The sequence below is a fragment of the Dasypus novemcinctus genome, chromosome 12, assembly GCF_030445035.2.
Source record: "Dasypus novemcinctus isolate mDasNov1 chromosome 12, mDasNov1.1.hap2, whole genome shotgun sequence".
In the NCBI taxonomy this organism is placed as follows: Eukaryota; Metazoa; Chordata; class Mammalia; order Cingulata; family Dasypodidae; genus Dasypus; species Dasypus novemcinctus.
The window spans coordinates 74,201,905-74,225,042 of NC_080684.1; positions in this window are offsets into that span (position 1 = coordinate 74,201,905).

The window sequence follows — 23,138 nt, forward strand, 5'->3', positions numbered from 1 at the left end:
AATAAAATAACAATTTATGAATTCGAATCCAAATTCATCTGATATCTAAATATGGCATTTTCCCCACTCAACAACTTCCATGACAATGCAGATGTTTTCTTTGTGTTCAGGTTAAGTTTCGTTTTCCAAATTAGTGAAACACAATATTGAGTTTAGAGACCTCCATTTTTTCACATTTTAACATGAATCATTATATTAAATTAATGGTTTAATTAGAAATGGTTTTTAATGACTTATGGGGATACATCATTTTCTTAAAAAAAATCAATGCTGCTTAGATTTGTTGAAATACGATAGTATCTGTTTCCTCAAAACTGAACAAAAACTAAATAAACAACATTATTTTGTTAAATGTGGCAGACCTTACCAAGTTAATGCACTTGCTTCTATATCCATAGACAAATGAGGGGTACAGAATCTATGTCTCTTAATTCCATTAACTATGTTTTTACCAACAGGAGCAATGTTTTTACATGAATAGAGTGTTAGACCAAAGGACAGGAAGGGCCTCTTGGGTCAAATTATTTAAGTTTAAGCTTTATACTAAGTTATTGCTCCTAATCAAAATGCGCTTTTCAGATAAGGTTAAAAACGTGAAGGGATTATTTTCATACTTGGCAAAATGGAGTTCAGAATAATCATGACGTTTCTACATTAACAAAAAGGTGAAAGAATGGACATAAAATTATAATTTTCTTTAATAAATTTCCTGTTCACATAAAGAGTCTGCATTTAAATTTAGTATAATAATAGTTATGATAAATTCTACATGCCATTGGAACTATCTGTGGACCCTAACTCCACAGGGTCCACTCTAGTGCTCAGGAAATATTCTGTTGAATAAAAGAAGAAATCTGGTTTTGTTTTCCCTCATGTCAGTAAGTGAATAAAAACATTCTCTAGACTGGGCCTAAACACAATTAATTTTATAATAATGGGGAAAATGTGAAACACTGTCATATATTGAATGCTCTTTATATGTGAGGCTCTGTATTAAAATTTTATATCTTATAAAATCCTCTCAATCCTTATTATCTCCATTTTACAGAGAAGAAGCTGAATTTTAGAGACTAAATAACTCACAAAGTTTCCCTGAACTCTCGTTCCTTCAGCAGTTATTTATTGAGGACCTGTGATCAGCCAGGCATTGCACTGAGCCCTGCCTATTCTGTGGTGAAAGAAATCAGGGTAGGTTCTCTCTTCATGGAGTGCACATACTCTACAGTTGGGAGTCTAGTTGTCTCACACCAAGCAATACATGTGCTTCAGCTCTGAATACTTTGATGAATGTCATCACTTATTCGGTACTGTGATGGGTCTCAAGCTCAATGATTCGCCAGAAGGACTCACAGGACTAGGAAAACCTGTAATGCTCAGAGTTATGTTGTATTAAAGTGAAACCATAGAGATTTAAATCATCCAAAAGAAAAAAGCATGGGGCAAAACCCAGGAGAACTCAGGTACAAGCTTCCAGGTCTATTCTACCACTAGTGTCATACAGATGTGCTTTATTTTTCCAGGAACAATGTAGGAAAACACAGGTGAAATGCTGCTAATCAGGGAAGCTCACCCAAATGTTGGTGTCTAGGATTTTTATTGGGGTTCAGTTGCAAAGGCATGAAGCAAGTGCATGACTGGCCTGCACTACTCAGATTCCAGTCCCAGAGCAAAGACAGGCATTCATCATACATGCCACTGTTAGCATAAACTGTCTGATTAAACTGGTACTGTGTGACTCAAAGTCTCAGGCACATGAAAACATTCCTATCAGGCAGAAATATTCCAATGGCTCAGAGCTCATGATCCAGAACTGGTTAAGGACTGACTTTAAGATTTTCTTACGGGAAGTGGACTTGGCCCAGTGGTTAGGGCATCCATCCCTCACATTGGAATTCCGTGGTTCAAACCCCGGGCCTCCTTGACCCGTGTGGAGCTGGCCCATGCATGGTGCTGATGCGCGCAAGGAATGCCGTGCCACGCAGGGGTGCCCTCCGTGTAGGAGAGCCCCATGTGCAAGGTGTGCTCTCCATAAGGAAAGCTGCCCAGCGCGAAAGAAAGTGCAGCCTGCCCAGGAATGGCGCCTCCCACATGGAGAGCTGACACAACAAGATGACTCAACAAAAAGAAACACAGATTCCCATGCCGCTGACAACAACAGAAGCGGACAAAGAAGAAGACGCAAATAGACACAGAGAACAGACAACCAGGGCGGGGAAGGCGAGAAAAATAAATAAATAAATAAATCTTTTTTTTAAAAAAAAGACTTTCTTAGGAATGTTCAGTGTTGAGCAACCCAGGTCTGCTGACTTAACCCTTTACTACACAGGTAGTGATTACAGCACTAACACCTACATATAGAGTTGTTCTAGTTGTGCCTAAAGAAAAATATGAATGATCAGGATCCAAAATTCCTGCCACTTCCGATATGTCCTCCATCAACACATGCAAAGAAATACTCTATTTTAGTATAAGCATATGCATGCTCACTATAACTCGGTGAGGCTTTGGGTACAAATACTTATCTGTTCACTTCATCAGTGAATCTCCATTTTGTTTATTCCTCATGATAAAGTTCTTTTTTCCTTTAGGGTAAAGTGGATATAGAAGTCTTGGATTCCCTTGATGTTAGAGTATGAGGTCCACACTTATACGTATATGGTTCTTGCCATGTCTTAACCGAGTACATTTAACAATCAGGTGTATACTTACTCAGGGATGATGGTATCCCTTTCAAGAAGTCAGGTGCAAAACCCAAAAGAACTATCTGTATATTTTGGGTTCACTACTCCAATACTAACAACTGCTTCTGTGAATTCATCTGGACACGTAAAATAGGACACATATTAGTCAGCTATTTCTGTCTCAATAAAAAACCTCCAAATCTTAATGCCTTACAGTAGGAAATATGGTTCCATATATCAAATGCAGCTCAACTGGACTTGGCTGGATATGACTGGGCTTGGTTCAGTTCTGGTCCACATGTCTCTCATTTTGGACACAGACTGAAGGAGCAGTCACTATTTAGGGCTTGCTGTTTTGGTGATGGGTGGAAGAAGCACAAGAGGGATCAACTGAAACATGCAATACTTCTAACTGACTCTGCACGGAACCAACATGGTGTCATTCCCTCTCACATAGCCAAGCCCAAAGGGAATGGGTAAGGAATTATATATCACCCACAGTGATCCCGAGCAAGCCAGGGAAGGACAGAAGAAACAATACAATATTCTTCAAGCAATTTAATCACTAAAGGCCTTTCATTTTTCGTATCACCCAGAAGCTAATAAAATGCATTGAGTCGGTTTTCCCTAAAGTTTTACCATTTACTAGGCCAAGAAATCAACATTTGCATTACTTTTTCATCTTAAATTATGTTTAAAATGCCCAGTCAGCACCAGACCAGTAAAGTTGTGTTATATGCCCCAGAAAATACAATCCATTTGATAAAATCTGCAAATAACCAGGAATAAAAAAATGTAACAATTTGAGCACCTAAAAAGTCAATGTGTTACAAATGTATTTTATTATTTTAAGTTCATTCTTTTCTTCTCCCACAGATTAATTATATTTACATAAACAAAATTTCCTTGCTCTTCCCTTTTCCCAATGTGAAAGTAAATGTCTAATGTTTTCACAGAAAAACTTGTGGACGTTGAGGTGGTTTGGATTTCTAAAGGCTGAAAAACTAAAATTTTCTGTTTCTGAGGTTATCTTGTGGCAAAGATTTGGCCAAGAAACGTGACATCTGCTGGAAGGAACTTTCAAGAGAAATTGTTAAAAAGGAATACTCAGCTGACATAACCTTTTTGGCCCATCTCCCTACCTGTCCCATGTCACAATGCTTGGAGTGACAATGAGGAAATGAAGTCACACATAAAAGGATGACCAAGCAGGTAGGCTAAATGAGGCTGGCATTCATGACACTGGGAAGCTGCTACAGCAGTCACTCATTGCTGTCTCAAGATTTAATTTTGCTTGTCTCCTCCCATACTTTTATTTTAATATTATACTTTACAGTTACTGTTTATTAGAGGGGAAGAATATAGATTAAAATCAGCCAAGAGAAGAAGTGCATAGGGTAGAGTCTAGAAAGGTTGCAAATGTGGAGCCTCCTTTTGCCTCTTGGAGTCATGGACTTATTACTCTGTGTAATGTATGACAATATGCACAGAGTATTGCTAACCAGGGAAGCTCTATGGAACTTTGGTGACTGGAGGTTTTGTTTTTGTTTTTAAAGAAATCAATTTTATTGATACATGTTAATAAAGCATAAATCCATCCAAAATGTACAATCAATGGAATTTGGTGCAATCACATAGCTGTGCATTCATCATTTCTATCATTTTTAGAGCATTTTCATAATTCTATTAATATTAATAATAATAATAAACAAAAAAGAAACACAAATTAAAAAAAAAACTCATCACCTCTCAATCTCTCTGTGCTTCCCCTGCCATATATAGCTGCTGTTCTGTTTCCATCTCTCTAGTTTATTAGTATTTATATTTTGTAAAAACAGTCATATATGTGCAATATCACCCATATTCTTATTTTACATGAGGTTTCACTATGTTATACAGTCCCATGTTATATTTTTTAGCTTTCCTTCTAGTAATATACATCACCTTACAATTTCCCTCTCAACCACTGTCATTCTCATGTAATAGCCCTGCTAGTTATAAACACTGCAATATGCTTTCACTATTTCTATTCATTTCCAAAGATTTTCAAACAACGTTTTTACCAATTCTGCACAGATTAACCCTCAGATATCCATTCTCCACTCTTATTCTATTTTCTGGTGGTCTGTATTCTAATTATTAACTCCTTTAGTTTACACAATATCTTTAGTTCATAACAGCAGAGTCATACCATATTTGTTCTTTTGTGTCTGGCTTGCATCACTCAATATGAAGTTGTTATGTTTTAAACTTTTTTTTTTTATTTTGAAATAGTTCAAACTTACAGAACAGTTACAAAAATAATGCAAAATCCATGCAGGGAAATCTAACACACCCTCCACCCAGATACCCAGATCCATGAACTTTTAACGTTTTGCTACATTTGCTGTCTTATTCTAACTATATGTCTGTCTATCCATCTGTCTGTCTATCTTTTTATCTGGCTATCTATTTTCTAAATGTTTGAGAGTAGGTTGTATATATCATTTTCTGTGAACTCTTAATACTTCCATGTACATATCCTGAGAACAGATATTCACTATATAGCCACCTTAAGTGTAGTTATCACTTCAAGCAATGTAACATTGATCTAAAGCTTACAATCTATTTTTTTTTTCCATATGTCCCAGTAATGTCCTTTTGGGCCTTTTTTCCACTGCTATTAGTTCTAGTCCAGGATCATGGCTTGCATTTAATTGTTGTTGTCTTTTTAGTCCCTTTTTAAAAATGTTGGAAGTATATATACTACATAAATTTTCCCATTTCAAGCACCCTAGACATGCAATTCTGGGATTAATCACATTCACAATGTTACGCTATCCTCATCACTATCCATTACCAGAATTTCCCATCACCCATTATGCATTAACTCCCCATTTCCCCTCTCTCCTCTCATGCTTTAATTAGACTTAGACAGGAGACTAATTAATTAGACCTAGACCTAGACAAGGGCCCAGATAGAAGCCCCAACTGAGAAATCTTTCTTTTGCAATTAATGGTCCTATCTCAGCACCTCCAAGAACATGACAAACTCAACTCTGTCCTACTTTTCTGTGATTCTAGGTGACTACCAAGAACTATAAGGAGTTCAAAATTCCACCTGCCCAATAACAAATTTTAGAATTATAACTAAACCTTCACACCAAATGTGACCATTGCAGCAGATTCCATTTTAAACACCTGTGTCCTTTCTTTGACTTAAACTGACAAAGGAAAACCTTTATGGGGTGATATTAATTATGACTCTTGCTGTTAATTTATTATTTCCCATTCTTTCCCTTTCTTCACACATGGCAGGGGTAATCTTCTTGCTCTTTTTTATGGTTAGTTGTGGTCGTGTTATCAGTTCTGGACAAAGAGTTGGGAATTAGTATCAAGTGTCACTTTGTGGTTTGGGCTATATAATTGTTACTATAAGACCCTCTAAATCTTTCTTTCTTCTCTCTGGTATGACAACTGACTTTACTATTTCCTTGCATTCCCACATGGCTGTGATAAGCAGAGCTACCCCTGACAACCTTGATTGTCATGTGATGAGAGACAGATACGTCTTTGTTTATATGCCTTTCATTTTGTTGTTGTTATCAGAGCATAATCATTTTTGAACCTATTTGGAAGAGTTCAAGCCCAATTCAAGGGAGCCTTAGCAGAAGGCCACATGGATTAGTCCCCTGATTCCAAGGAATTTTTGAATGATCAAGCGACAGGAGGAATGTGACTCATCTGGGCCTCAGAAAGAGCTGAAGCCAGGAATGGAATGCCGTAGAACTCTTCTCTCTTTCCCTCTTGACTATACTTCTCTCGGTCTATTTAACATTATTTCCTCTCATTGCAAACTGGCCCTCTTTACATGGAAAGAAATATGAGCACTGGTGGTCTCTGAGTTTTTTAACTCACAGCTTCAGCTAACAGGGGAAAATGACTAACAATCTCTCTGCTCCCAAATTCTAACATTTCCAGTAAATGTCTCTGCTTGACCCACCATGGGTAACATTTAACTAGCTGTGTTCAGGAACATGGAGTCCTAGAATACCATGGCATAACAGCTATGTAGATGGAGCAGAAGAAACATTCTTAAGAGAAGAGGGACGTGTAAGATGAATAGTTCATAAATGTTAAAGAGCAGAATTTAAAAAATGCAGTGTCTTATGAATAGAATTGTAAATATATTTGTTCAATCATAAAATCATAGAAAAATTGATTTCCAAGAATTTGCAGTAGGATTCTGTTAGACTATATAAAATAGTTAGATTCTTTAATATGGAATATGATATATCAAATAAAAAATGAGCAACAGAGAGGGAAGTAGATAAGTGAATTGTGCTAGAGGTCTATATTACTTGGCAAGATTGAAAATTTGTTCACAATTTGTAAGAAACATGAAACATTAATTGTTATATGTTTCTTTCTAATATAGTATATATACACACACACACACACACCAATCTTTACCAGTGTAGCTCTTTGGCATTATTTATGAATTCCAAAAAATAGATATCAGATTATGTTTGTAAACTGGTCTGGGCATATTTGATAGGATTGGATTCAGGGGTTTCACTTTTACTTGATTAAATTATGATTAAAGCTTTGACTGGGCCATGTCAGTAGGACGTTGAGTCCCCAACCCCTTGGTAGGTAGGGACTACAGAGAAAAATACACAACAGAGGAGTTAGGAGGAGTTTTTTGGATGCTGGAACCCTGGGAAGTACACATGCAGGAGAAGAACACAGAGGAATAGAGATGCTCTATAGACACGGCAGAGCTCCAGGAAGAGAGATAGCCTAATAGTCTACAGCTGACTTTGTGGAGAGACCAGAGCAGCTGAGACAGCACAGAAATGATCCCCAGGAGAGAAGTAAGACTTATTCCAAACTATAGCTGATATTGGAAGAAGGTGAGACCATAGATCCTTAAGAGGAAGAGGAAGGCTGGACCCTTGTTGATGTCAGAAGCCATCTCACTCTAACATGTGGCAACAGACTTTGGTGAGGCAAGTAACTTATGCCTTATGGCCTGGTAACTGCAAGCTTCTACCCCAAATAAATACCCTTTATAAAACCCACAGATTTCTGGCATTTTGTATCAGCACCCCTTTGGCTGACTAAAACAACCAGTGTTTATTATTTACTAATATATATTTAATTCCATTTATCATAGAGCTTATCACATTTCATTGTATGTGATTCTTTCTACTTGGCTGTTTCCTCAACATTGTATGTTTGTTAAATGTGACAACAGTGTCTTAATTCTTACTATAAAGGTATAAATTAATAACCTAGAAAAAATCTTATCATAAGGATGTCTTAAACTTCACTGTCAATTTCAACATTGAAATCATGTTCATACTGAAGATAAGTTTTTGTTTTTTCTCAAATTAGGGTCCTCTATGCATCTTAGATAGCTGCTCAGGTTGACATTGCCTTTTCCTGGAACTTAACTATTGGTGAAGATGAAAATATAAAAGATCTTTTAAACGTATACAGAATTATAAAAGCAAAATCAAGTTTCAATTAGTGCTGCCTATTGAAGCAGAAAGCATCATAGATAACCTTTAAAAAATTGCAATAATTTGGCTTAGGAATTCACCTATCAGTCATACATATTGAATTTTTAAGTTTAAGTGGGATGGTGAGTGACAGAAAAAAAACAAAAACAAAGAAACCCAAATACCAGTGTCTTAAGTACTATAAACATTTATTTCTCTCTAGTGGCAAATTCTGGAGGTGTGTGGTCCAGGGACAGATGATTTGGCCTTTCACGGTGCAAACATGAGGCACTTTCTCTTTTTAGTCCTTTATGCATAGCCTCTATTCCCAAATTCTTTTATTTTTCCAAGGTGGCCACACTTGGTAGAGCCATTGATCTGCATTTTAACTAACAAAAAGAAGGGAGAAGAAGGATAAGGTGCACTGATTCCCTCTAAAACCACTGCCTGTAACTAGCACACACAGTTTCCATTTATATATTGGCCAGCACTGAGTGTTGGGATATTTATATATTGGCCAGCACTGAGTGTTGGGATCAAAAGTTCAAGCAAGGGAGTTTGGAAAATGTGGAATTATTGCAGATGCTCACATTCATCGAGTTCTATCACTATAGAAGAGGGGCAGAAACTATTTGGGGGCAACTGGCAGTCTCTGTACACCCATTATACCCAAATTGACAACTTCCCTTTGGCTTGTCCTCACAATGGGCTCACACTTAGTATATTATACTTCAACTCTATTCTGTCTGTCCCCACAATGGACTCACATGTTTACAACGTGACTCCTGCTTATAGCTTTGACTCTGTGTCTAAAATCCCAAACAAAGGAGCTCCTTTTTATAATTCCAATGATCAGAAAAGCCACTCTTACTATAATTTTTTCATCCAGATGCAATGTCTTTTTCCAATTTGCACAAATGGACTAAATGTGCTAGTGACAGCTTTAGTTAGGTGGTATTATACATGTGCATCTTATGAACTACAATAATTTCCCAAAGACTTGAGAACATTAATTCTTCAGAAATATTAAGCGATATCAGACTGTTTCATAGAAGAAAGGAAAGTTAAGCAATATTAACAGTTTCTTTGCTTTCAGTAATAGTTTTAAGAATTTTTATAATGTTAATACATGTTAGGGAATCTCTAACTGAGGGATTATTCTATGCAGTAGTTGGCCAAATAACCAATTCCTTCACTTAAAGAGTACTGTAGTGAAATATTGATTTACTCCAATGTTCCCAAGATCGTCTAATGAGAATGCAAACTGCCTTTCCCTCCCTAAATTTACTTAATTCACATTTTCCAGGGAAAGGCACTCACAATCTGTATTTTTAATTAGCAGTCCAGGGGACTGTTACAAGCAATTTTGGACACACTGGTTTATAGAGATACTTTGTTACAAGGGTATATACCAGAATCACCTGAAAATACACATTTTCTCAGTCCCTCCCAAATTTATGGATCAGAAGAGATGTGTTCCAGAAATTGGGTAAAGTCAGCCAACTGCTTCTTATACCAATTCCCATTGTTTGGGACCAAATTTCCTTAGTCTTCACATGTTATTATTCACCAAGATATTTCCACATAAAAGTTTTTTCTCTTTAGCTTATTACTTAGCATTTATCAGTTTCTCCCTGGCATTAACTACTTCTTTCATAACAAAAGAATTGGTAAGAAGGGGACTCCTAATCAAGATTTTTTCTGATAGAGAAAAGGAAGTTCTTGGTTGTGGAGTATAATCTAGTCAGCAGAAAAACTATTTGAAAATAATGAGAAGCTGATTGTTTAAGCATGTGACATTTTTATAGTTCATATGATTTTAAATGCATACAGTTGGCATGAACAGGGTGGCCCACGTAAAAAAAGAGTAACTGAATTAAGTAGATTCCCTTGTGTAAAATGTTGTCTGCTTGATCTGTTTTCCAGATGTTTCTATGGCAAATGTTTTCTTAATGTGAAGCCCAACCATAAAAATTACCTGGCTAGAGTACAGCTCTTCCAGACACACAAATCATCATTTTCTTATATAGAGACTTATACAGAGGAAACTGGAATGATTTTAAACACAAGCAGGGATGATTCTACTTCATACTCATAAGGAAATATAAAGTGACAAAATGTTTATTTAAACATCAATCTCAATAAAAGGAGCATCATTCATGTCTGTGAACAACATAACAATAGACACTTCCTTTTAGGTCTGCAGAACTGTTCTACAACCATATTTGAAGCATTTATTTTCAATATTAATTTTTCTGTATGGTCCTAGCTAAGAACAAATGGATAAGTGGCAATATAGTATGGTAGTTAAGAGCTCAGGATTTTGAGCCAAACGGTACAGGTATGAATCTTGCTTAACCACTTAGGAGTGGGTAACTTGGGCATTTTACTTAATCTTCTGTTTCTTACTATCATTATTTGTAAAATAAGGAAAATGATAGTACTTACCCCCTAAGGTTGTTGCAAAGATTAAGTGTGTTTACACATATAAAACACTTAAAACATTTTGTTACCCATAGTAAGTGCTCATTGACTATTGTCTCAATTAAATGTTTTCTTTAATATTAAAGGGAAGTTTCAATGGTTTTGAGGGTGACATATTTCTTTATTAGGGGATTAAAAATTTCATTCACAAAAACTTCCCCAGATGGAATGGAAGAGGGAGCTAGGGAAAGGAGATAAACGTAAGTTCCGACCCTCCTTAAATGTGCTACTTGATTCATTACTGGAAGTACTTACTTAATTTTCTGGAATGTGCGAGAGGAAAAATAGCTGTTTTTTGTCAGATAGTTTTAGTTCTGGCAGTTATCAAAGAGACTAGGTGCTATGTGTCATTAGTCCAAGAAGTGAGAGAAACACAAAGAAGAAACCCATGGATGAAATTGTAGGGTGGAAAAATAAAGAGAATAAAGAAGATGAATGAAGGAAGCAAGAAAAAGTTTGCAGAAATGTTGGCAAAGAAAAAAATCCTACCAACTGGGCACCATTTTCGACTATTTTCAATGATGCTGTAGATATTTCTTACAAAAATGAAATTGGAACTTGCCTTCAATATTGGCAAGACACCTTAACTTTGTATTTGCTTTACAAAAATGGTGTCATATTTCACATGACGTGCTCATTTGCAATTCCACTGGGTGACTCCTTCTCAAAGGCATCTAAATAAATATTAATGGGTGGTAAAAGATCTGTGGGTATTTCAAAGATTTGAGCTCAATATGATTTTCCTCCCACGAAGACAGGTCTCTATTATCATTCTGTCAAATTAAGAGAGAGAGGTCAGAAACACACATAAAATTTCTCCCACCCACCTTTTCTTTTTCTTCAAATAAACTTGTGGTTTCATAGTGGCTATGGATTCCTTTATTGCTTTTATTTTCAACATGAAATAGACGTTCTTACTTTGTCTTAAAGCATTTTCTTCAAAAAGAGAAAATGTTCTTTCTGTCAAAGTGTAAAAGAAAAAGGTGTCATATAAAGATTTTTACAAGTGATTACTGCTTTGACGTTAAAATATTCAGATAAACCCTTGATGAAGTTTAAATTGCAGACTGCCTCCTAATAATACTGTGAATGTGATAAAGCTCATTTATATTTAATTGCTATCAAAATCAAGGTCCTTGTAAAACTTACTCCTATTGTATTTTAAATTTATGCAAGAAACATAAAAAAATAGCAGATCTCAGCATAGTACCCCAAAGAGAGCAAAATCTTAAATATAGCATAGGTGTCTCTACTCTCTCACTCTATAGAGATGCCTGGACATTCTTCACAGCCAGCAAAATTTCAGTGACATCATCTGAAATATAGTATAATCTCCACTGATCTCTCCCGCTATAAAAATAGAAGATGGCGTCTCATGGCAAAAACTTAGAAATAGTGAAACTTTCCAGAAGTAAGGCCTTAAAATGGTAGCCCTGATTTTGGCTTAGAGAGTGGCCACATTTGAGCAATTTGGAGGCTCTCAGGCAATAACTCTTAGGCACCTTGTAGCTCTAGGCCTAGTTGAAAGTTCAGGCACACAAGCTCATAGGCATAGTCATCCGTAGCAAGGGCTCATCATTGAACCATTCTTCTTTATTGTCTTTGCCCTTGCATTTGGGGGATTGTTGCTGTTCCATTGGGAAATGTGATAGAGCTCTCCTGGCTAGGAACTCAGCTCTGCTTCAGTTGTTGTTTGTAACTCTACCTAGTATGAAAATACCCAACGAATATCTGAACATTTTTATATACCCTATATACATGCCCTGGAGAACTCCCTCCCAACTATGTGTCCCCCATCAATAACACCGCACACCAGTGTTCCTCCTCTGCCATAGTTGAACCCCTCTGTGATCCAAAACTTCTTAAAAAATGAAGCCTAATCTATTGCCAAATTCAATTAATAAGAAAATGAAATAGTAATGATAGGTTTAAAGATTAGAAATAGAATACATATTAATTTAGAAAAACTATAATAAAGTAGAAAATAAATTGAGGTATTAAAAAATGAAAAATATCATAAAACTTTGTTCTTGACAGTTTGCCTTTCATCACTGTAATAGATGTTGCCCTGCATGTACAGTGGCAAGGCAATCTCTTTCATTCTTCCTCAGTGTCTACATCCTTTTTTTTTTAATTTTTAATTTTGTCTTCAAAAAAGTTTTAGATCACAGTAAAGTCACATATACAACATAGGGGACTCCCATATATTCAACATCAAACCCTTTTCTCCCCCTCCCCCAGTAATGATCTTTTTACATGTTCATGTTATATTTGCTACAGCTGATGTACTGATATTGAATTATAGCTACCAACCATAGTTCCATTTTGCTTTACATTATGGTTTATATTTTAGACTGTACACTTTTCTAAATTTTTAGTTATATTATGTTTTACATTATAATTTACATTTTAGACTAGACACTTTTATAAATTTTTGGTGAAATTTAACAAGTCCTATATCCATCATTGTATGATCTTGTGGAATACTTCCATTGCCCCTCAGTTACCCCCACTTCCATCTATTCTACTGTTTTCCCCCCCTCCCATCAGGGCCCACAGTGACAAGCAAGTTTCACTGCTGGAAGGACCAGATTCATAGATAATTGCAACAATGCTAAAGGCTTGACACTCTAGACTGTTGTCAGTCCAATGATGAGCCCTTGATACAGATGACTATGCTTATGAGCCCGTGTGCTTGAAATTTCAACTATGCCTAGAGCTGCAGGGTGACTAAGAATTTACCTCCTTACAGCATCCACGGTGCTTAAATGTGTCCACTCTCTAAGCCAAACTCAGCATGTAAATGCATTACCTTCCCCCCAGCATGGGACATGACTCCCAGGGATAAGCCTCCCTGGCACTGTGGAATTACTACCAAGTACCAGCTGGTGATGCAACTAGAAAAATACCTTGAATAAAAGGGGGAAATGGTAAAAACATGAGGATATATGGCTAAGAGACTTCAAAATGAATTGAGAGATCATCAGAGGGGTCATACTTATGCATATGTCAGTAGGACCCCAGAGACAGCCAAAGTAGATACAGCCCCAGGTACTGGTGGTCATGAAGGCTCCAGAGACACACAGGTTCGTGGTCATGGCAGATGGTTCTGGAATTCAGTGCCTTGTTAGTGAGCCCTACTTTGGAATTTGTGCTCCTGAGTATGATGGGGATGGACTCAGATGTGACCTTTCTACATATGCCTCCTCTGTCCTTTTACAGAAACTGTGGGTGGTGCTAAAGTTGGTATATACTCAAGAGACTTGAATCTCTGGACTGTCCATGTGCCAGCTGGGCCCTGAGCTTTAGCAGAGTTGCAATACCTACTCTCTGGTTTGTTGGACTTATGTAGGGTCAGCTAATAGGTGAACAGGTGAAGATGGTCAACCACCACACTAGGGAACTGAGAGTGCCTAAAACTGCAAGCAGGAGAATCACATCCATCGGCCATGTGGTATGTAAGTCCCTTCTTGATATAGAGGTGGAATGGACATCACCATTGCAGGGTCCACAGGATGGAGGAACAAAGTATGGATTAGAGTAGACTTACAGGTTTTCTACTATAGAACTATTGTGTCTCTAGTAATGGAAGAAATTGTATTATTGATGTGGACACAGTGGCCATCATAGTTGCTGAGGGCAGGGAGAGAGAAGAAGAGATGTGATGTGGGGGAATTTTTGGGACTTGGAGTTGTCCTGAATGATATCGCAGGAATAGATGCTGGACATTATATATCCTGTGATAACCCACTGAATGGATGGGGGAGAGTGTAAACTGCAAAGTAAACTATAATCCATGAGGTGCAGCAGTGCTTCAAAATGTTTTCACCAAATGCAATGAAGGTGCCACAATGATGAAAAAAGTTGATGATATGGGAGGAATGGGGGTGTTGGGGTGTGGGGTAATAGGAACCTCTTATATTTTTTAATGTAACATTTTTTGTGTGATCTATGTATCTTAAAGAAGACAATTTAAAAAATAAATAACATATCAATTTAACTTAAAAATAAAATGATACCCCGAATACTGTCATGCTGTAATTTTCACATTCTCTTTGACTGTTGATTACGTCCTTCCTTGAATAATAAAAGTTCTAAGTTAACTGGAGGTTTTTATCTTAACTTTGTTCATTTTCTTCTCTCCTTATTACCAACATTTGAGATTGTTAACAGTACTGGACATTTTGTCAATAGGTAATTTCAACTAATATATGATATACTTCCATGTGAAAATTTCCATTGAAAATTCATGGTTGTTAAAATAAATTGGCATTCTATCTTATTAATTTGGTCAGTTTGGACATCCATGTATTCAATTTAAGTTAAATAAACTGGAGAGAAAAATTCAAAATCCTAGTCCATTCTCAACTCATTCTGTAGACTACAATCCAAGGCTCTTTTCCTGGACTCTCTAAGGGGCTTTCTAGGAATAGCATACTAGGCTATTATATTCCTTCCATGACACTGGTGGCAGTCAGCACCCGTCCTCCTTGCACACTCTAGAGCATGTCTGACTGGGTTAATATTCTGGCTTTATTTCTTACATTAGCTCTATAACTGGGTAATTTACTTGTCTTCTCTGTATTTCAGTTTTTTCATTTATAAAATGGCACAAAAACTACATTTGCTTCATAAAAATCAATGAGAATAAAATGAGTTAACACAGACAAATATCCATTATAACCTGGCCCATAATCATGGAATAAATGTCAGTTATTATTATTATTATTAAACTTAAATATTTTATTGAGAGGTCATGTCCGATTCTTAGCTTTCTTCTACTCATATCCATGGATTCATGGGTGCCCATTGTCAGTCCAACTAGTCTTTGTTCCTAGGGTCTGGGAGCCTATTTTTATCTTCCCCTATTTGAGATTCCACTTCCCTAGATCATTCAATTACTATCTGTCATAGTTTCTATTAGCTTTAGCTTGCACTTCTCAAGTTTGTCTACCAGTTTCTCCTTGGATCCAACTTTCAGAATACAAATATTCACCTATATCTGGCCTGGATTCTCCATAACCTTGCTTGGATTGGACTCTTACTTTTGTAGCTATTCCCTACACTCTCTTTTTTTTTTGTCCTATATTACTCTACTTCCTTCTTTTGGGGGGCTGCCCACTTTTAATTCTGGCATTATGTGAGATAGGCATAAAGAGAAATAAGAAGCAGTATATTCTTTTAACCACCTTCCATTTTATTGGGCCAAATAAACCTTGTATGACTTCTCAACTTCTCATGTACGCATGGTGTAGTTTTTTGCTTTTTAAATGCCCACAAAGGAGCTGGATGATACTGCCCAGATGTTTAGAGGCTGCACTTTGACCAATGAGAAATGAAAGATAAGAAGGGGTTGGGCAGATAAATTTCTCTTTCTTACTCTGGTTGACTAGTCTGAACAACAGTTCTTTTTTCCAACCATTTTGGAGAAAATTCTCATTCTGACCAAGCAAGCCTCCTGAGACTTCTGTTCTGTCTTTTCCCAGCTTATTGTGAAGCCATGGGTGACACAGTGACACATCACATTGCCTTGCTTTGCATATTCCTTTGTTTCATTTTTATTTGTTTTTCCTTATCATAACCACCATGGGTTTATAGCTTCCCCCAGATTATATTCATTTCACTAAATTGTCTAATCTATTAGAGTCTATCTTGGCAATACCAATGTAAATCTTGGAAAATCATTATCTCTCTTTTGATCTTCATTTGTGTCTTCTGCAATGTTCCAGATTATGGAATTTTCTTCCTCAGATTTCTTCATTTCAAGAAATATTGTAAGACATGATTATAAACACCAGTCCAACTTTTAAATTAACACTTACTTTTTGAGTGTGTGCATATTTTATGTTAGGAACTGTTTCTTGCGCTTGGGATACGTAAGTGAATAACAACAAAAATAAATCACAATCATCAAGGACGTTATTTAAGTGAAATAAGCCAGACACAAAAGAACAAATATTGAATGATCTCACTAATTATGAACTAAATACAATAATTAAAGTTATGCAATGCGGTTACTAGGATTTAGATTGAAGGTTAAGAATGGGGAGCTGATGCTTAATGTCTGTAGAATTTTTAATTAGGTTGATTGTAAATATTTGGAAATGGATAGACATGATGGTAACACATTATAACAATTATAACTAACACCACTGACATATAAATGGGGTTGTGGGTGAAAGGGGTAGTCTAGGGTCATAAATGTCAATAGAAAGAAAACCAGAGGATAATTTTGGGATTGTACAACATGGTAATTTCAGTGGAGGATGATGGTTATGGTTAATAGTACAAACACAAAAATGTTCTGTTACAAGGTATATATACTAGAATATATAGCTAATAATGTATGGAAAAGACAATTAATATAATGTATAGCATATAGCTAACAGGAATGTTATAATAATAGATGCTTATATTTTGCATTGAAAAAGGAGATAAAAATAAAAATTAGTAGAAGATATAAAAATCTAATATTTTCCTATACTTAGTTGATCATCTTTCATACCATCCCTGATTTGTACACCTTGTTTTAGAGATTAATTCATTAAGAAACAGACCATTACAGCTAAAACAAACATCTTGTTATTTAAAAATAAAAGGATTAGTTGAAAGGAAAATGTACTGGGCTATTATTAGCAGGAAATGCATGATTCATTAGGTTTAGTAATAATATTATCACAATTAATGCCAAACAAAAGCACTAAAGTAAATGATTCAGGTTTCTTGAGAGACTTTTTGCCCTTTTGTGAAATCAATGTCATCTTTAAAAAGGAGTTTTACCAATGTAAAAAACTTTACAACCCTATTTTCCCATTCTAGGGTTCATGTAAATATATCCATATGCCTGGTTTAACTTTTGCTTATTTTTGTTCTGCTAGTAGAAAGTAAACCTGACTTGCTTCATAAGAATATCTTGCCCCCTAAGTGGAGTGTGTCTCAGTATTGACCAAGTCAAAATCACCTATGCTTAAGTCATAGTCATGAATATTTTTGCTCATGTATTTATCACCATTTATGGAACTGACAGCTTTAAGTATTAAAATGACTCTCAAGTGGCAAGTCCTGAATCTTAGGAGCTGATTAACCCAGTACTTTGCACTAAATACTTGATGAAATGAAGAATAAATAAATGAAAGAAATGAATGCATTATAAGTCACATCCAATCATAGCTAAAATTATGTTGGCTCTACCTTAAAAATTTATTCAGGATCTGAGCCCTTGTCATTTCCACTATCACCTGCTCCAAACCACCAACATCTCTAGCCTACACTGAAGAAACAGAGTCTTAAATGGTCAATGCATTTGCTCTTGCCTAACTATAGAGTGGTCTCAATATATTATTAGTAGCCTGCACGATACTTTAGGAACAGATCATATGATATTACTTCTTGCTCATGCTCCTCTAATGTTTTCTTTCTATCTCACCTAGAGTCCTTCAAGAGGCTTACAAAGCCATATGTGATGGGCCCACATCAATTCTTTATCCTCAGCTTGCTGTTCCCTTTACTTGGAAGGCTTGTTCTCCAGATATCCACATGGCTCAGGATCTCCCTTCCTTTAGGTCTCAGCCACGCTTAGTAAAATACATTGTACCCTATGCCAAACTGATCGCCACATTTATCCTGCTTTATTCTTTGTTTCTGTTTGCTAAATGATGCCAAAGAAATATACCAGAAATGAGTTGGCTTTTATAATGAGCTTACAGTTCTGAGGCCATAGAAGTGTCCCAATCAAGGTGACATCAGTAATGCTCTTTTCCTGAGCTGCAGTTGTGGGCTGTCAGGCACATGACAGCACCCTCTTGCCTCTCACCTCTCCTCTGGGTCTTATGCTTTCAGTTTCTGGCTAAAATGGCTTTCTATTAGCTTCTGTGTTCTGTTAATGGAAGTGTCTCGGTTCCTCTCTATCTCTGCAGCTCTTTTCTGTTTCTGTGGCTTTTTATTCTTCTGTTTATAAATGACTCCAGTAAAAGGATTAAGGTCCTCCCTGGGTGATACAGTCTAATCAAAGACCCTTACTGAAGGAATTTAATCAAAAGTTCCCACCTACATGGGTTTACATGCACAGGGATGGATTAGCTGTAAGGACTTGATTTTCTGAGGTCCACAAAAGCTTCAAACTGTCACATTCTTCTTAATAATATTTATCATGATATGACATTATATATATATATATATATATATATATATATATATATATTTTAGTTATTTGTTTAGTTTGTTCCCATATCTCCCTTGTGTTAAAGTGTAATTTTCAAAAGATTATAAAATATGACTCTCAGAAATATATAAAAGGAAGACATCAAAAATATTTCCCTATTTCTTAATTAATAAGGCAACCAGTAAAATGTTAAAACTGGATCAAAGAACATTGGTTGAAGCTAGGCCCTAATAAAAAAAAGGTTAAGATAGAATTGCTGAGCTAGATACAGTACTGATTAGTTTTTATAGGATAATAAAGTGTAACCTTTGGCACTATCTATTCCACTGGACAGAAATTACTTGTATTTCAACTGGACAAAAGTCTGCAAGTTAGCCTCTGCCCCAGCAGAGTTATAAAATAGACCACTCAATGGCAAATCAAGCTCAGGACTGCATTGAAAAGGCACTCAGAATTCTTTTTGCCTACATCTGTGTTGCAAATAATTTCTTACACTTGCAAGGTCATGGAATTTGATTTTTTTGTCATTGCTATATCCCCAGATCTTTCAACAGAGATAAGCATCATCGAGTATACATTTGTCTTAGTGTAGGTTCTCCAAAAAGCAGACCCTGAGGCAAGGGTTTGAATGCACAGAATTTGAGAGATGACCTAAGAAAACTGATCAGGAAGCAAGGAAGTAGATAGAAAAGGGAAGGAAGTCAAATAAGAAGTTAAATGAAGCAAGTTACCAAGAGGTAACATGGGAATTCGGCCCCATGGTGCAACTCTGTGGTACAGTGCAGAATGTGACTCAGAGTTATTCCAAAGAAATAAGGTAAGCCTTTGGGTATTTATTCACCAACTTCCTGTCACTGATTGAGAACTGCTTCCAAGAGTTAACTCACTTTTGTATCTAGTTAGTCATGGGTGCCGTCTGAATATGCTATTGAGGCCAGGAAAAACAAAAAATAAAAACTAAAAAGCAAAAAAAGACAAAAAGATCCTTATAGTGCAGGTAAGCAGCCTTTAGTGGGTGAGTCCAGAGGTGACATAGGAATGATACAGACAGTGTCTGCTATGGTGTTCCATTAAAAATGTATTGTTTAAATGAAAAAATGAATGAAATGCTTCTAGGGACCAGGTAAGTTAGACACTTAATTTAACAGGTCTCTATTGAATAAGAGGGGAAGTGAGATTAAGATTCTGAAAATGTAAAGGTTTTACAGCTGTAACATAGCATAGCGAAGCATAGCATAGCACAGCACAGTATAGCATAGCATAGAATAAGATAACAGCTTGTCAACCTAGACAATTGCCTTAATTTTCCAGGGTTCCAATTATAAAATACCGCAAACAACGTGTCTTAAAACAACAGAAATTTATTCTCTCACAGTTCTGGAGACCAGAGGTCTGAAATCAAGGTGTTTCAGGGCCATGCACCTTCCAAAATCTATGGGGGAGATTCTTCCTTTCCTTTTCTTAGCTTCCGGTGGTTTGCCGGTTCCTTGACATTTCTTGACTTTCAGCTGTAGCACTTCAAACTCTGCTTCTATTGTTAAATAGCATTCTCCCTTATATTTGTGGATCTCTGTCAAAATTTCCCCTTCTATAAGGGCATGGATTATATCAGATCAGTTTGGCCTCATCTTATCTAATAATATCTGTTATTAGATTTTGTTTCTCAAATCAGGTCACATTCATGGGACAGAGTTTAGGACTTGAACATATCTTTCTGGAGTACACACTTCAACCTATAATAGTGATGTAGAGTTGAAAAAGCAGGCAAGCTCTGGTGCCAGAGAGTGTTAATGATGCCATCCGTGTTAGTTTGTTAGACTTCTCTGACAAATACCACACAATGGGTTGCCTTCAACAGCGAGCTTGTTATTCCACAGTTTCAGAGGCTGGAAGGCTTGCTTCCTCTCTAAAGACTGACTTTTTGTGGCTGGCTTGCCAGCAATGCTTGGGGTTTGTATCCCTACTTGGTGTCACATGGCGATGCCCTTTTCTTTCTCTTCCAGGTTCCCACTAACTTCTAGCTTCTTCCTGTGACCTTCTCTCACAAGGCTTCCAGTAATATTAATTAAGTGCCACCCTTATTCAGTCCTATTTACAATGGATTCACACCCATGAAAACACAAACTAAGTTTAAGAGCAGGTCAAAATTTGGTTACAAAATTCTATCTACCATTCCATTCTAGCTATACGAGCTGTATCAAGTGACATAACTTCTCTGAGTTTTAATTTCCTCATCTGCAGAATTGAGATAACTAACCTAAAATTTTAAATTATCAAAGCATCACAAAAATTTAAATATAAAGTCACCTAAAAGGGATAGGGCTCATACTGTACAAAAAGATAGATTTTGTTTAAAATGTTAATATATCTGGCCTCCTGTTTACAGTTGATATCTCAGCAACATTTAACTGTATTGACCACTCTTAGGTTCTCAAAACAGTTTTTTAGTTCATGGTAGTTGAAAAACAAGGACATGGGGACCAACTTTTCTCTCTGAAGGAAGATTCAGGGAAGAAACGTCTAGGTTAATGATGCTGTTTGAATCCTTGAGAAATTACCCAGAAACACCATTCCTTGGGTTTCTCCTCAAATATGAGGTAAGAGAAAGTAACTGCAGATACGTTGAATAGAGTAGAATTGGTGATGTCTAGAATTTGGTTACAGAAGGTTTGAGATGGAACACCTAAAATTCTGAAGTCCCCTTAGTTTGCTAGATCATAGAGGAGATTGAGAAAAGTTCTTGTGGCCCATCTAAGGAAAGAAGAAGACATCTAGCTACTAAAGTCAATGTTCGTGCCATGTTGTCCGGCATTACAGAGATATGGTTCTTCCTAAAAATTATGTCATGACAAATAATGCAAGACAAGAAACCATACAGAGGGGAAGAGATTTGGTCCCATAGATTTAGCAGTGCCAGCAGGAATTAAAACAGAGATAGGTCAGAAAGTAGACAATTTCCCTCCTTCAAGAACAATTATCATAGTGGAAAGAAAGGAACTTAAGCTAATCCAGCAGGGCACAATTAGACAGCCCAACTGGAGAGCAGCAGGAATCCAACACTGCTTTCTTTTTTACCAAATCAATGCATAAGAACTGTAGAAATTCAAGACATACTTAGAATTAAGACCAGGAAAATGGGATATGGAGAAACTCTGAATTTGACTGACTACCCCAAACTAGAAAAGAATATTAACTTAAAATGGCAAGATTAACTTTTCCTCACTGTTGGCTAAAATGGGAATTTACCATCTAAATGTAGTTACAGCAATTATGAAAAATAAAGATATATGTATTCTAGGCCCTACTTCCTGAAATTGTTTTCTATCTATCTTTACATTTGTTCATTTGTTGACAATTTTCAAATTATTGAATAACTGGTTCAGCATGGGCACTAACCAATTAGAACAAATGCCAGCAATAGGGCTAGAGTAGTGTCCTAAAAATACTCTGCTGAGCCAGGTATATGCCCTTTATTTGCTAGATTGTGTGAAAGTCCTTGGGGTTTTCAGGTCTGGATGGAACTTCCAGGGCAAAGAGTAAGGAAGGCTTGTTGCTCAGGCCAGCAGCTATGTTAATAACTCTCTTGGAAGTATTTCTGTTTGTTAATACCCAGGACTTCCTGCCTTCCTGATTTATATTTATGTAAATGTCAGCCCTTTCACTAGCCCTTCTTTCCTCCCTCCCTCCCTCCCTCCCTCCCTCCCTCCCTCCCTCCCTTCCTTCCTTCCTTCCTTCCTTCCTTCCTTCCTTCCTTCCTTCCTTCCTTCCTTCCTTCCTTCTTCTTTCCATCTATCTACAAAGGCATTAGTATATTTTGTGGAGGCAATACAAGACAATATTATCAGAAGTAGGTGACAACTTTAGGTAGAAGGACTAAGACTAGGCAGGGTCGAGAAAGGCAAATTGTATTTTTCATTTTAATCTTTTCTGTTTCCTGTGGTTTTTGTTTTTCACCATATGTTCAGGTTATATTTATATAATAGTAAATACATAAAAGAGAGATATGCATTAATTAAAAAAGGAATAGGCAAGGCTAACAAAACATAATTTAAAAAAAGAGAAAGACAGGAAGAGAAAGCTAACTGAATAGTTATGAGTAGTAGGAGGAATAGAAGTCAAGAATGGAGACATCCAGAAAATTACAGCTCAAGAGAGATGAACTGTGTGAGTGCAGAGCCAATGAAGGGAAGAAAAAAGGATATTTCAAGGAAAGAATACTAACTGACACCATGTGGTAGAAAGATGACAGAGTGGAGATCGTTGCCTTTGGTGACAGTGATTAGGTTGGACATAATGATTTTGAGAACAGAATTTCTGTAGTTTAAG